The sequence below is a fragment of the Corvus cornix genome, chromosome 11 (genome assembly GCF_000738735.6).
Source record: "Corvus cornix cornix isolate S_Up_H32 chromosome 11, ASM73873v5, whole genome shotgun sequence".
NCBI lineage: Eukaryota > Metazoa > Chordata > Aves > Passeriformes > Corvidae > Corvus > Corvus cornix.
This window is the reverse complement of record NC_046341.1, coordinates 12,683,893-12,699,675: the sequence shown is the minus strand read 5'-3', so window position 1 is coordinate 12,699,675 and position 15,783 is coordinate 12,683,893. Positions and strand designations below refer to the sequence as shown.

Genomic DNA, 15,783 nt, shown 5'->3' with positions numbered 1-15,783 from the left:
GGCTTCAGGTCTGTTGTGCATTAAAGAAGAAACAAAGTAAAAGCTGTCTGTCCTGTGGCAGCAGGGCTGTATACACTGCTTTTCCTAAGAGCTTCCTTCACAGCTAATGGCCAAAACGTTCCTCTCTTAACAGCTGTTCTGTAATCCTCTTTTCAGCAATAAAAGTAGCTTCTGGTCTGTAATTAGAGAGAAGGAACCAACAGGGTGTGTTTAACTTCTGTCTCTGGGCACAAAACTAAAGTGAATAAATAATGATTCTAGTTAAAAACAGAAATAACAAAGATTACCAAGGCTGCAACTGGCATAAGTCAGAGAAAGGTGACAAGTCTTTCTGAGCAGAGCTGGCTGTTTCTGGCAGCTTCTCCCTCCAGTGCCCCAGTGCTCCGTGTGTGCTTTGTTCACTGCAGTGTCTGTGTGTTTGCTCTGCTCAGGTTGCTGCTGGGGCCTGCTGGCAAAGATAATTGAAGGAGGTAATTTTCAGGCTCATTCTCCAGTGTCCTGCATCGCTTAAGAGTAGTGGCAGGGCTTTGTCCCACCTTCTGTTCTGTGGGATGCAGAGACAAGTGCTGTTTGACATGCAAGTTCCCATTCAGCCCACAACGAAAGGAATGTATTTTTCTGAGGTGTTCAGCAAGAATAGCAATAAATTCTCTTTTTTTTGATAATGCTGCCTTGTAAATGGCTTGTTATAAAGCCCCAAGCATAGTCTCATAATAGAATCAATACAAAAATGCTTTAAAGGGCTTTGACAAAGTTGTCAGGTCTTGAGACTGCATACTTTATTTCAAGGAAGGAGACAACATAGTAAGTGTTTTATAGGTAGACAAATGTAGAAATAGTTTACCTGTGACTATATAATTTTGGGTTTAGGTTGTTACTTTTCACTCCATGGATTTTTGTTATGACTAATAATAATGAGTTAGCATTTCAATGAGTTGAATAAAATATTGCAGTAAGATGCTCTTCATTTGTGCTATAGCCTGGGTTTTAGTCATTACTTAATTATTTACTTAATGTCCAGTCTGGGACATTTTCTGCTTTATTTATATAAAAATAAACATTCATACTGGGGGTTCTTTGAAAGAACTAGTCGATGATCAAACCACCTAGCAGTGACTAATTCTTACTTGAATACCGTTTTCCATCCAGGTAACCAAAATAGTGAGGGAACAAGCGTTCCAATAGGATGACAGATCACACGGAAGGGCTGGGTAAAGAGTGCAGCTGGGAAGGAGCTCACAAAGGTAGATTGGGACAGACTGAGCTCACTGAAATTTATTCAAGCTCAACTGAAATTAATGGCAATGGGCAATAAAGCCCTGATCATTTAAATGCCAGATATTCTTAGCATCTGGCTCTTGTCAACCTGAGCCCATCTGTTGCGGTATTTCAGGCAGGACCTGCTTGCTCAAACAAGCTCAGACTTAGTCAGGCTGTGGGGAAAACCCCAGACTGGGTCAAGTTGAAAGGGGATGAACTTTGTACTGGAGCTTTTCTGTGTGTCTGTCTCTTTTTCCCTGTTATTGCTACTGAGCACATGTGGGAATAAATCAAAAAAATAAGTTGCAGTAGCAGAACAGAATTTTGGTTTCAATTTTCTCATTTGAAAGGAAGTTGGGGTACCGCTATCAGAACTTTCTCATTTCCTGACACTCTTTGCCTGACCTTCTGCTCCTTCTTTACTGGCAGTTTCAGCTGTGAAGATGGCAGGCATTTCAATGCCAAGAAAACAAACATTTATATATTCATGAGATACAAGTTTATGGGAATAAACTAATACAAATAACAGAAAATGTGGTAAATGTTTGTAGGCATTATATTTTAATCAGGAACTTGGTTTTGAGGTTAAAATTTATATTCCTCTAGATTTAACATAACTACCAGTCACTTTGTATGCTTGTGAGCAGATTGAGTTTTGGGGTTTTTGGGCCCAGTTTTTCTCTGTTATGAAATATCCACCTTGTTCATGAATTAATGATTTTTCTTTTTTTTCCAGCAAGGTCTTCTGTATATACAGGAGGACACAGCCTCTTTTGGGAACGTCCTGGGAACTTTAAATCCCTTTCTGCTCGCTTGTTATGTAACAATGACTAATGATGTTTGAATAAAAAAAGTGGTTTTTTTCTAGAAATATATGACTTTGAGTATGAACACAGGAGTAAATGCACTGAAGGCTGTGATTTTTATGGTGCAGCTAAGCTGGCTCAAGGAGCAGCTGTCACTAAAAGCCAGCAGCTCTGTTTACTTCCTGCCCCTGTGCTTCCACCACCCCCCCCTGAAGTCGGCACTGGTGCTCATCTGACCTGCTGCAGATGATTCATGAAGCTAAATGGACAAAATGCAATTTTTTTTTTCATAGGATAAGCATTTTTTAAGTATGATTTTTTTCCTCTGTCGGAACAGAACAACCAGGCTAGAGGAAGTGGCCAGAATGTGTTGTTGAACTTCTAGAGAGACGCGTGGGGACAGTTCCCTCCTTGTCAGTGGTGGCTGTACTGTAAAATTTGGCTCCTGGTTATCCAAGTAGTAAGTTACACTTCTGAAAACATGCTGGAAAAGTGATCTGGACTGTGCTTTGGTTGGAGGCATTGCCAGTTGAATTGTTATCCCGATTTCACTATTTCTTAAGAGTGAGCTCTGTTCTGCTGTTTTACATCAGGAAATGAACGTAAAAATATTTTACTGTAGTGCTTTTTAAAAATCATCTGTATTTTTTTTTTCAAGTTCCTGAGGAGTATCCTGTTTTGAATTTAGTAGTTTTTACTTTTTATTTTTAGATTGCTAATTGTAACAATTACAAGCCCCCCACTCTCTTCTCCCTCAGGATGCTGCACTTTCAAAATAAGGCAGAAGATGCTTTGCAGCGCTACAGCAGGGGTTGATGTATATTGTGGTTTGCTTGAGACTGTGCAGTGTTATTGCAAATACAAATACACAGCTGTTGAAGGTACTCAGAGCTAGGAGTTGCTCTGAAAAGTGAGAACGTGATTTGATAACAGTACAAACACCACGTTTGGCTTTCAAAGAAATAGCAAAAACCCAGTGTAGTTACTTTGTAAAAACAGTTTGATGCAGTTTTTACAGTGCCACAAAAGGCGAAATTCCACACCAGCTGTTTTATTTTCTCCAGTGAGCTGATGTGTTGATTGCTGGCATGTTCAGAGCTCACTTGTGGAGTTGTAGAACACGATTCAGTGACACAGGTTTTCAGTCTGAGCAGAGCTGCATGTGGGTGTTAACTGCTTCTGATCAAGTGCAGACAAATTATTTAACAATCTTGTTAGATAAAGGAGATTAAATGGCAATTAATGTATCTTATATTGGGAGAATAAAGGAGGAAGTTTTGCTTTTCAAGATTCTGGATTTAGGCAAGAAATAAGAGTTGCTCTTTTCTTATATTGGCTCTGTATTCCATAACCATTTATCAAGCATGTTTACACAGGGATTTTGGATGTAGTTGTAGCTAAACTGGTTTATCACAGTAGCATTAAACACTTGTTTTACATGTTGAATTAATTTATGTCCTACTTTTATGCAGGCAGCTGTATTTGGAAATGCATTCTCCTGTACTTGTTTTAAACTGTGTTGTTCATGGTTAGGCTTTTCCTGGAGTTCTCTGCTGCCAATAAAAATGTGTATATGTAAAGATACATGTACATCTATTGGCATAAATAAAGAAAACTAACTAAAGCATCATTTTTGAAGGCCACAGAATCGAAAATACTGTGCTTGTGTCTTTTTATCTTTCTGAATGGCACATTCTGTGCATCAGTACCCCAGTATCTTCATCACATTCTGTATATCAGTATCCCAGGCATCGTTCTTTGGGCTTGTGCATTTACAAACAGCCAATTTTTTAAGAAGCACTAGCCAAAAAAAACCCCAAAACAACTAAACTTACTACTTGCTGGTAAGTAGTTGTAGAAACTATGTGGTTGTAGAAACCATGGGAACTCTGGGAATCAGAAAGCCATGAATCAATTGTTGCAGTTTTCATGTGCTATAAAAATATTCTCATTAGAACCTGAAGGGTTTTCAAGTGGAGAAAAAAGTGAGATCAGGGGGAGGAGGAAGGATTTCTTTAGCTGTGCACTGCCCTCACAGAAATGGGATGGGTTGCAGGCAGAGGAGACCTAATTATATTGCATTATTATTGCACAATGATACTATAGTGGACCCGGGAAGAACTTGCCCTGATCCAGAGTCAGGCTTGGGTTAGTGCCATCGATGGGGGGGACTCTGCAGATACCAGAAGGGAGAACGTAGTGTATGTCTTCTGGAAACCTGCTGTATTTTAGAAGCACTTCTGAAGGCAGCTGCCTAACACATTGGAAATCAAGTTGTCCAGAAATACTTTTTAGTTGCTGTAACCTGAACTGTGCTGTCAGAGCAGTGGCCTGGCAGTGGGCAGGGGAAGTGTGTCAGCTCTGAGTGGGGAACAACTCCATCGCTCTTTCCAGCCTTGTGGTTGAATTTTAGTAAGTTCTCTTTTTGTATGCAAGTTAGTGATGGTATCACCCTGATTTGTGCCTTCTTTGGAAGACACCAGTCAGCTGTATTTGTGTCCACCCCATATGCAATGGGTGCTGCCTCTCTGCACCCACTCACTCAGCCTGGACCTTAGGAACAAATGCCCTGGACATTAAAATCAGTTCTGACTCTGTCTTTTTGAAGTAAACAAACTTTTCTGGGATCCCATGTGCTAGTAACACTTAACTCTTGGAGGCATGAGATAGCTGACAGTCACAAAGACATAGAGCTAGTAGTGGGGGGAACTTTTAAAGCAGTTTTCCAGGCGATGCTAGCAATTGCTGGTCAGTGCAAAACAAGCTATACAGCATGCTGTTCCCTGAATCTTCGTTCTTTGAAGTGTTCTTTAGGATTTAGTCAATGCTTCCCAGGCTTCCCACGTCCCTGTTCCTGTACTTGACACTCCCCGTATGGGCTTTGCTTCGTGAGAAGGATCCAAGCAGACTTTGATTCTGGTTCCCTCTGCTGCTGTGCAACTGCTGGCCAGTCACAGACCCTTGGGTGGTCTGTTGCATGGTTACCCTACAATTTGAGTTCAGACCTGAAAAACTTGTTTTTATATGCACCTGTTCTGCTAGGGAACAGCCAGGTGGTTGTGGATGATCTTTGCTGGTGTCTTAATCAGCAGAGGAGGCTGAGTGCTGCTCCTTGCAGTGCCATCCAACCAGCCCTTCCTGTGCTCCCCTTGTCAAATGAAGGACTCTTATGTTTAAAGAGCTTTAGGAATGTCCAGGAAAACTTCAGATACATGTAGGCTCCTGTGACAGCCATGAGGAATTTGAGATTACAGAGCAGAGCTGCTTATGATAGCAGAGTTTCCTCACCTCCCCCAGCAATGCACACAGGCTGCACAAATACCTTCTAACATAAATGTATATTCTTACACCAGGGGAGTAACATGGTAATTATGGCCACACTAGTTTTTAGACAATAACCTAGGAGGGTGGCTGCACAAAATGTTGTCAGGGAGCAAGTTAAAATGCCTTTTTTATTACCTGTGTATGCTGTTATCCAACATAAGGTAAATTGTGAGACCAGTTATTCTGCTTTTCTTTACAGGAGGCTGTGAGTTTTTACATTGGCAGTTACTATGGGAAATTTTACATGCTATTAATCTTCATGTTTTAATTGATCTGCTGATAATTTGTTTGTATAACTAGGTAGGTAGTTTTCTTTGCCATGGTAGCCTTTAAAAAATCTTTAAAATCTGGATAATTTGATAATTTGGACAGATCATTTGTAGCACACAAACTGTATTGTGTGCCATTTTATTGGAAGTAAACCCTGCATCAGAATGATCTCAAGATGTAGTTTTCTCTAGTTCTAACCTACTTGAGATGATTGCTTGCATTCCCATAAACTATTCACTAATTGTTAATTCTTTTCTATGTTGCTATATAGCTAACAGCATAGGGAAGATAGGCAACAGTGAGTTTTATTCACCTGCCCTTTCTCTTTCTAAAAAAGCCAAGCCTTTTTTTATGACATGGTAGTAACATGAGGGGTTACTGCACCTTCCTTGCAGTATTGCCAAACATAGCTTTTGGTTTTGAATTGTTTACAAAAAGAAAAAAGCCTTTCAGAACTGTATGCTGATTCCTCACTTCTCTTAGGAATTGTTATCTCCTTTTGGCTGAATGCGAGTGTTTCTCTGTAGTCAAATGCTAAAAGCTTTGTTTAAAACACAAAATGTGACTTAGGGTCCACTAAAAATGTCTGCTAACCTTAATATTCTGATAAAACACCAGTGCTGTGTTCTTATAATTTCCTTCCTGTCTTAACGAAGAAGTCAGCAAACTTTTAAACAGTTTCTTTGGACCTTTAGTTTTTTACATATGTTTCCCAATAACTTCAAGCATACTAATTGAAGAACTATATGGCGAAGGTTATATGCTCTGTTTCTGGAATGTACCATTTTGGGTTTTGTATTGATGCAGTTACCTTGAGTTTGTACAGTAGCTTGTTTGTGCAAGAGACTAATTTCTGACCAGAACTAGATATACTGCGTGCTCAGAGTACTGACACAAATATCTGCTTTTATTGATGAGCTTCCTGACTTTTCTTTTGTCTGACTCTTGCCAGAATGAGAATACTCCTTTTCTTCTTTGGGATTTCTTGACCCGCAGTCTGAGTTCCTTGATGCGTCATTCACTGAATCATCCCTGTTCCTTAGACTGACCTCCTCTTGATCCTTTCTGTAGGGTCATAAAACCGGGGCAAACTGGGACAATCACTCAAGGGCTCAGAGGAGGAGCCAAGTGCTGCTCCCTGGCTGCAAGGGGGGAGTATCCTCTTGTGTCCAGTCTGTATCGGCTCTGGGGAGGTCACTCACACACAGCCCTGTCAGAGCCCCTTGGGAAACATGGTTTTGTGCTAACGTTCAGATTCATCTCTGCCAAAGGAGGAAACGTTAAAGGAAATGGATAAAATCTAACACCACTTTAAATAATTGATGTATTAGTTATTATATTTGCTGTCATGAATATATTTTTTCTGCAAAATCTTAACTTTTGTTTATTCTGGTTGATTTGAGTCTTGCTTTATGTTCATAATACAGATTTATTTTCAGCTGTGATGTTGATAAAGTGGACATCTAGTGTTCGTAGTACGTGTAAAATCTCTCTTATATTTGGGATGCTTGATTTGCAGCTTTGATTTTGCTTCATTTTACTTCTTTTGTCAGCCCGTCTAGGAAATCAGGATTTCGTAAATCAGTGGTTTGGGTGGAGAGTTCAGTGATTGTTGGTTTCCATATTCATCACATTTAGACACTAGCTGGTGTCTAAATATAAAAATTTATCTTAATGCTTTCTTAATTTGTGCTTGACATCTGCAACTGACAGTGTACAATATGTTTCCCAACAGGACACTTTTTTCTTTTACCCCACTGATTTTCTTTGATCACTCGAACTTTTGCACATTTCTTGCAAATCTGCTGTCTCCCCCACACACCTTTTTTTAAACCACCTAAAGATGGGAGCTTGTGTGAAAGACATAGAAAGCCTTTTTCTATGCTTGTCACTGAACACTTTCAGTGTCTTTTTGTAAAAATGCTGTGGAGCAATTAGAGTGTTTTGAGATCTAAGTTTTGACTGTTTGCTTACAATTAATTTCAACTTATTTTATCATCTGGGGTTTCTTTGTGCTTATATATGCTTATAGGTATATTTAGCAAATAGCCAGTGATGAAATTATTGGTATAGTCCAACATATATGCACCTGAACAGAGTAACTGCTAACAGTCATTTTTAAGGAGTGGATTTTAACAAAAACACATAACAGACATTTTCACTTACATTTTATTCCTTCCCTTCCTTGTTTCTGACTTGCAGGTCTGTATCCTTAGGCTTAGCATGGTGATAAAGTAGTAGAAATGTGGGTGTAAACCAGTGTTTTATGATTTAAATAAAGGTTACAGCATTTTTATGTCTGTGTGTAATACATAGAGTACCTAAAAATGTAGATTTGCCTGTTTTATGCACAGTTAAGGTCACTGAAGGGTTGCATATGGCTTATGATTTTCCTTACCCTGAAACATTTGATTGTTAGTTCCTGTATGAAGTGGGCTAACTCAGAGATAGATATGAACATGGGGTTTATCATATTTTGCATTATATGGTATTTCAGTAATTTCTGCTTCATTTGTTAAAATCAATTTAAAACCAACAAAAATGAGCGAACTGTTAGTGTATGGGGTTTGGATTTGTAAATATGTGTGGATTGTGTTATGTCAGAAACACTCTACACACGTAAATGTTTGGCTTTTTCTTTATCGCTGGGAGCTCATATGTCTTTTGAGATGGCAATCAAATGCAAAAGTACTTGGTTTGGAGATTAGCCTCTGGAAGGTGCGCAAGATAAAAAACATATTAGAAGCTGCAAATTGGTCACATATGATTGATATTTTTTCAGTTTGTGTGCTTAACTGCATTCTGCCTAACAGAGTGAGCTAAACTTTTCAAATAGTTCTTTTTATCTGCAAAGTCCCTTAATTCTTCCTTCCCTATTTCCTGCTCTTGAATACAGATTCTTTTGGTGTATATCTTGTCATGCAAAAATTGTAAGGTGGAAGGGAAGAGCACTTTTTTTTTCTCCTCATGAAATTACTGGAATTTTAGGCAGCAAACTTGAAGTATGATTTAGTGGTGGAAGCATAAACCTGAGTACTGCTCACAGGGTGATTCTAGCAAGTCTGATTTATTTCTGGCTTTTTCTTTCTGTGAATTGTTGATAGAAATAAGAGTACATGAGGTCTGATTTACTCATCCTGGAAACTCCCAGACAAAAGTGGAAAGCGTTCTGGACATTAACAGTAATTTGGCTGCTGGAAGTTGCCCAAAGTACTGGCAGCGTGTTCTTGCTCTTACTGAAAAATAAAGTAGCAGTTCTCCTTTCTTTAATAAGTGTGTTTCTGTTTGGATCCTGCTCAGCAGCCTGTTGTGAAAGTCATCACTTCTAATAGAACAGTGCCCCAGGGACCAGCGCAAGGCATTGATGGGCTCAGGGCTGACTCAGCATAAATCGTTGACACTGCTCATCTAGAAAAATGATGCAACTACAACTCTCCTCCTTGCTCTGGGAGAACATCTTGGATCTCCTCATTCAGTTTTCAGAGGTGGGGTGATCCAATCTGACTGGGGTGAGTCTTCGCTGCTTGCATATATTTATCTGTCCCTGTTCTTTTCAGTCTTGACTATTTCCTGCAGGTCACAGACTGTGCATAACTGAACTATTAATGGCTTTTGTCATACGTTAGAGAATTTCACACCACCCTGACTACTTGCTTAGTGCTAAAGGCATTGAGAGGTCTGTTTTCCCCTGAGAAGCTGATCTCTTCTATTCCTGGCTCTTGCCTAGCATCTCTCTGGGCTGTTCCTCATCTTGGGGCACATGTGGAAGCACAGTTCCTCCCTATGACCACTGCAGCAGCATTTTTAGGTTAAGGAGCACATTCCTGCTGTCACCTCGTTGTTCTGCCTCTGCTCTGCAGCCAACTGCTCTCAGCTGTGCTGGCTGAGGTGCCCTCAAAGCTGCTGCACACCATCACTGACCCCATATGCCTTTTGGACAAAAAGAAACAAAACCTAGGAGAGACAAATGGTTATTTTTGAGTTGAACTGACTTTGTGTAGTTCTAGAAACAGTGACATGCACATACTGAAAGAATGATTTGGCAACAAGATAGGAATAAGTGGTGGGGAGGAAGAGGGAAGAGGAGGAGAAACTTGTTGAGAAATATTACTGTAGATGCCCCTGTTGCAGAGCCATAGCCAGGACCTGTGGGTTTATTTCTTTAAAATGGAGAGCAAAACTTCCTCTCTAGGTTTCTGTTCATTAAACTGACCTAAACTCTGTGTGTAGGGAGGATGGTGATTTATGAATAAACGCTTACTGGCTGCTGAAGATGTTTGTAATTGAGCACATCCCCAACACCTCCCATTCCACATGTAGGCCCTCCCCCATTATATCTGGTTTGCTGCTTGGGCAGGGAGCTGTACCTTAGCAATAAGGAAGCTATGGCAAAGGTGTCAGCTTGAACTGTACCTCAGTAGTGGTGGTGTTACAGCCATGTGAAAGGAATGAAAGGAACCTCATGATTTCATCCCTTGTTCTGTCACGCCTTTGCTCAGAGATGCTGATTCCATTTGCTACTGGAAAACTAGTGTTAAACGAAAGATCCCCCCTCGTTTCTGTAAGTGAATTTACAGCACTGATTCACTGTGTTGTTTTTGTAACCACCCTGTCTGTCAGTGGGAGCTGAAGGATGGGCATTCTGCTATCCTTAACATCATGCATTCTTATCTAATTATATATTTATTTTTGAAAATATAATGCTATTACACAATAACTTAATTATTATTTTATGTGATATTTAAAGCCCAGCGTTGTGCTTCCTGGCACAGCTGAACAGACATTCTCCTCCAGGAATTATATCAGTTTCTGGAAGTAGGAGAATAAAATCCAGCAAAAGATTTAAGTGCCAACAAAGATGTTTACTGTAATGAATTGTTATAGTCAAAAATTATTTGTGCCTTATTAGCTTGGGACTACTGTATTCCTAAAATGTCTTGTGAGTATTCATTTATGTTGTTGGCATCTTTTGTGGGTGGATGTTGGCATTAGGTCAGTTCCTTTAGGAGAGAAGAAAGGGGATGCTGCACACTTGGAGCCTGTCAGAGAAAATCCATAGGAGGGATGAAAGAAAATGGATTTGACTTCTTGGTTTAAATATAGTTGTCCTTCTCATACAGGGGCTAAGGGCTTCAGAAGGTTTTGAGAATTTGTATGTGCACAAGGTGGAAATACGGGATTACAAGGATGAAAAATAATTCTGGAATTTATTGTGCTTTAACCACAGGATGTGGTTATTGAAATAATGTTCTTGGGCTTTTGGCAACAGTTGGCTCTCAGGCCTGCTCTTAAACTGTGCTGAACAACTTCAGCCCAAGTCAGAAATAATCAGAATTTTGAACAGCTGACACTAATTTAAGTGATTTGTGCTTCTACAGGAACTCCCTGATCTACCAGGGAAGATTTGACCAGTAAACTCTCAAGTTTGGATTCTCTTCCCAGATCTGCTCCTGATGTGCTTCATTGCATGGGTTTTGGTTGAGCACTTTCCCTACGTGTAACTGCTGGCTTTCTCCTTGGGGTTCTGTGCAGAATGTGAGGTCTTTGAATCATGGTTATCTTTAAGAAACAGGTTGGACCTTTGGGCTATGGCTTATGTCCATCAGTGGTTTGCATTTCGTTGGGGCATAGTATTAATGAAAACTTGTTGTTTCCTTCCTCAGTGTCTGAGGATAAACTCGGGATGGATGTGTTGTAGCGTTCAATTACATTTTCATTGAAGGATATTGCTTTTTCTCAGTTTTGAATGATTACTTCCTAGATTGCAATTTCTCAATTTTTGTCACTTTAATTTTTTTTATCTCATTATGCCATTTGATCTGATGGTGACTAGTTGATTTTGCATTATTAGTTCGGTACATTTTCTGTCTCATTTATTTGAATTAAGTCTCCCTAAAATTAATCAAGGACTGTGCTTGTTACATACATGACTGCTGTTGAGTGCTTCTCTGTGCTCTAATACTCCAAACTTAAAACAAAGGAAATATCTGGAAAATAAAAGAGTTTTACTAAGTATATAAGTTACCTTTTTTTCCATACTGTAAGGTTTTGGGGGTTTTTTTGACTTTTGACCAGTTTTAGCTTGATAAAGTTCAGATAGTTAAAAAAATCCAAAAAAGCCCCAAACCACCAAAACACGATAAAGCAAATCTGTGCTGCAGGTGCAGCATTGATCCAGCAGCTCAATACCACACAAATAACAATTTGGTAGGTGTGAAAAGCAACTGCTGCTGTAGCAGCAAGGTGCAGGGCTCATAATGTAACTGGTTGAATGTTCTTCAGTTAAAATGAAAGTGCCCCACAGGCTGTTGCTAGGGAAATAGGCTCCTGTGGTTAGTGCTGAATGCAGAGAGGCTTGTCTGTCTTGTAGATCAAAAATTGGCTCCAAGCACTTTGTGTATCACTTTACTGCCGGAAACTTGCTGCTTATCAGCAGACTGCTCTCTGTGCCTCTGAGGAACTTCAGTTACAAATACAGAGAGAATCTTTTTCTTTTTTAACTCTCTTCCCTTTACATTTTGATGTGGAGCATTTCTCCTGTGCATTATCTTTGTTTATAATGTCTGTGTAGGACAGAAAGTATACTGTCCCCAGGACCTGATCCTGAGGTAACACTTCTAGGGAGCAGCGCCTTGATCCCTCTGTAACTAAAGGGAATCTTGCATAAAGCTGTTTATCAAGGGCTCTGACCAAAATTATGTTTTTAGGCATAGATTTTAAAAATTAAAAAAAAAAGTAAAAGTCAGTGAAACTTTGTCAACTTGGTGTTGACATTATTCTCTAAAATCACACTGTAATTCTCTAGAGTGTGTTATAAATATGAATAACTACAACTGAGCACCTTCATAAACATGGGATGATTTTTAAAACTCTCATAGTTAATTTTTCTAAAAGGCATTATGATATTTCTGGGACATCCTTCTCATGTGCTGCTCTCCAGATAACACTGGTCCATTTCAAAGGAACATGAGGCATCTCATGATTATCAGAGACTCATCCTTAATATTGGATACATAACACAGTGAAAGTAAAGCAGCAGCTTATTTAGGCATTCCAAATTGAACATGTAACAGGTTTAGTGAAGTCTTATTTTTATCTGCTTTTTACGCATGCTCAGACACATCAGATTTATATCTGCCTTTTCAGATGAACTCTGTGAGATATTCTTGTGGTTTTTCCTCTCATCTCTCTCCAAGGCTGCCAAAAGCCTTTGTCAGGGTTTTCACTTTTTTCATAAGAATACTTTCCAGTTTTCACCCAACTTTTATGAATGCTGATGTATGTAGGACTTGGCTAGGTACAGCTAACTCCTGGCCAAAATCTAATGGAAATGGCCACAGCCGTCCCAGGGCTTAGGTATGAGCTAGACATTTAACCCACTGTGACAGAGTGGAGTGCCTATTTTGAGTGGTGGTTCAAGTAGTTTGTATATTTTACCAAAAATTTAACAGAAAATGGCAATAGATTGACTTTAATTCTTGTTGTGATAAAATACTTTGCATCCATTCTGATTTTGTGCCAGATTATTTGGCAGTTTCCCTTGCCTTCTGCTTTCCAAAGTGGGTCCCTTGTGACGCAGCTTTGGGGTGAGCTGCGAAGTAGATGTTGATACTGTCTCTTCCCAACACAGCTGTTTAACTTGTATCAAGTTCCTCAGTGGCATCCTAATTCAGATTTCCTGCTCTGGGCCTTTCTTTGGGTCATTGTTTCAACACTGCTTTATAACCATTTACTCCTGGGTTCCTGCCCCTGGTGAGCGTGCACTGGATTCCAACAAGGAACAGTGAGGAACCAGGGCTCCTGCCAGTGCCTGGTGCTGTGCTGAGGTGTTGAACTTCTTTGGCATCTTGTCACATCTGCAGAGTTGTTCCCAGAATGCATATGAAGAGGATAAGGCAGGAAGAGAATGAGACAAAACCAGGAGCTGTTATGCATGTTATGAATTCCCCTACTAGATACCTGGTGCACTGGGTTCAAGGATGATACCTAACCACGTCTTGTCATCATCTGCCTAACTGGAGACAAAATTTTCTGTTCACAACATCCTAGGAATATGCATTTCTGCCCTTCTTGTATTCCAAGACAAGCGAACTTAGTGTCAGAATCTCTTCATTTGCACACTAGCAAGTAGATAAGTCTTTATCCAGAGTTACAAGGTCCAGAGAAGGAATGTTTTGTTTGTGTGGTTTTGGTTTTTTTTTCAGCTGTTTTCCTGCCATATTGTCATATTTGCTGATCTGCAATATTTTGAGTTGTTTTGAATTATATATTTTTTAATTTAAGTTGCTGTTCTTGGAGCGTTGTTTTTTTGTTTTGTTTTTTTTAATTGCTGGTATTTGATCTTGTGTGTAACAAAACTTCCTGAAAAACGTAGGACTTTCATTATCTATAGTGTTGACAAAGTTAGTTACACATTCTTACCCTATTTTTAGCAGTGCCCTTTGTTGTCATGAAGGGACAATGCTTGAAACGCATTGGGATCAGTTAGCATAAAGATGATGCCTCTCATCAGTCTTGAGCCTCCTTCTCAGGCATTTCCAACTATGATGAAGTGTTTCAATCAAGTTATACTCATGCATGCCACAGTTAGTTAAGTACTTTTTCTTCTACTGATTGTCTGGGTAAAGGTTCATAAAATGTATGATGGAGATTGAGTATATTTTTCTTCCTTGAACTATGAGGGGAGGAAATAAAGCATTGTTAATGCCTACAGTGGTCACTGGAGTAAAGATTCCCTGTCTTGTTGCAGGTTCCTGTGTGTGCTACATCAAAAGATTTAGTGTCAAGGATTACACCTGAGCAGGCTGCACTCAGTATCCTGCAGGAATTCCAAAATGAGTGAACAGACCATGGTGGAGTGGAGAAATATGGAATTTGCCAATGAATCCTGTGGCCTGTAACAGTAAGCAAACAACAAGCATGCATTTCTTATCAGTGGTCTCAGTAAATAAAAGCCTGGTGTAATCTGCTGTGCACAGCTGAGCTTTGCAGTCCAGGTAAAAATGCTTTCTCAGTGCTGCTGGTTTAGCACCCAGCCCTGGGGGCCGGCTGGGTGCTGAGCAGTGTAACCTTCACTTGGGTGTTTGTGGTGCCTCACTGGTTTGGAAGGTTCTTCTGTGGACTTCACGTCACTTTGAGGCAGTAACTGCAAGCTGTTTTGAGGAGTGATTTTTGCCACATCCTGAAGATTTGCTGTGTCTGGGGTATTATTTCAGGTTTGGAATTAACTAGCTCTGCTTTAATACTCATTAACTGGCCTTAGTATCAGCAAATCCAAAGGATAAATCTGCTTCAGGAGAATTTAATTTAAAAGTGTCTACTTTGTTTTAGCTGTGCCAGGTGAGATATCCACATTTGCCCTGGTGAGTCAGTGCTTTGCATGGTGCAAGTTTCCAGTGGCCTGTTGGAGTTGGAGCAGTTTGACAGGGCTGGCTGTCAAACAAAGCTTTGTAAATGGTAAGATGAAAGATAAGATGAAACAAGAAGAGTGATAGTGATTAGATCTGTGTTCAAACATCTTAGTATCTTAGTAGACAATCAGAACTTAATGTAGAAAAAAAATTCCATGAGGCATGTTGGTTGTCACTGGAAAGCTCTCACTGCTTCTGCATGTTTCCCTCTTTATGATCCAAAGGAGCTCACCCAGGCCCTTGTGAATGTTTGGCTCCTGTGGCCCTTTGGATCAATGATAAATATGTACACAACTCCTAACAGTTTTCTAGTGTGTGTTGCTGTCAAGTGAGACTGAAAATAGAAGATTTCTGAGGTCTGCAGTCGTTTATCATTGTTTTATTTCAGAATGACTCCACGAAGGACCTTTCCGAAACTTGGTATTACATTTTGGAAAACTTTTAAAAAAGAATTGTGGGTGTTTGACAGCTTTGTGTCCTGAGGTAGGGTATGACTCTAGAAACAATGCTTCCATAAGAAATGTCTGTCTCCTTGGTGGTGTTTTTAATATTTAACCTCCAAGGGAGGGAACTTCCTTATTGCAAGTGTTAGTTTTAGTTTTTTTGGCTGTGAAGTATGGATGTGGTGGTGTAACAAATGTTGCACGGTTAAGTTTGGGGAACGTTAAAATTCCCCTGTAATAAATGCTATAGAGAAATAAGATGTTTAAAGC

The 15,783-nt window shown here is 39.7% G+C and overlaps 1 protein-coding gene across 6 annotated transcripts in view; it reads left to right on the top strand.

Annotated features, from left to right (window-relative positions):
- ADCY7 (adenylate cyclase 7) overlaps positions 1-15,783 on the top strand; it is a 60,590-nt gene that overhangs the window by 3,830 nt on the left and 40,977 nt on the right. For 3 of the 6 annotated variants that reach the window (XM_019284141.2, XM_010396565.2, XM_010396570.2), the window contains exon 2: positions 14,410-14,562. The exons of 1 other annotated variant lie outside the window; for it this stretch is intronic. The gene's annotated coding sequence lies outside the window, so the exon portion shown is untranslated. Of the gene's footprint in view, positions 1-9,147; positions 9,170-14,409; positions 14,563-14,990; positions 15,117-15,783 lie in introns of those variants that run through there. 2 more of the 6 variants (XM_019284140.2, XM_019284139.1) reach the window with 2 other exon arrangements.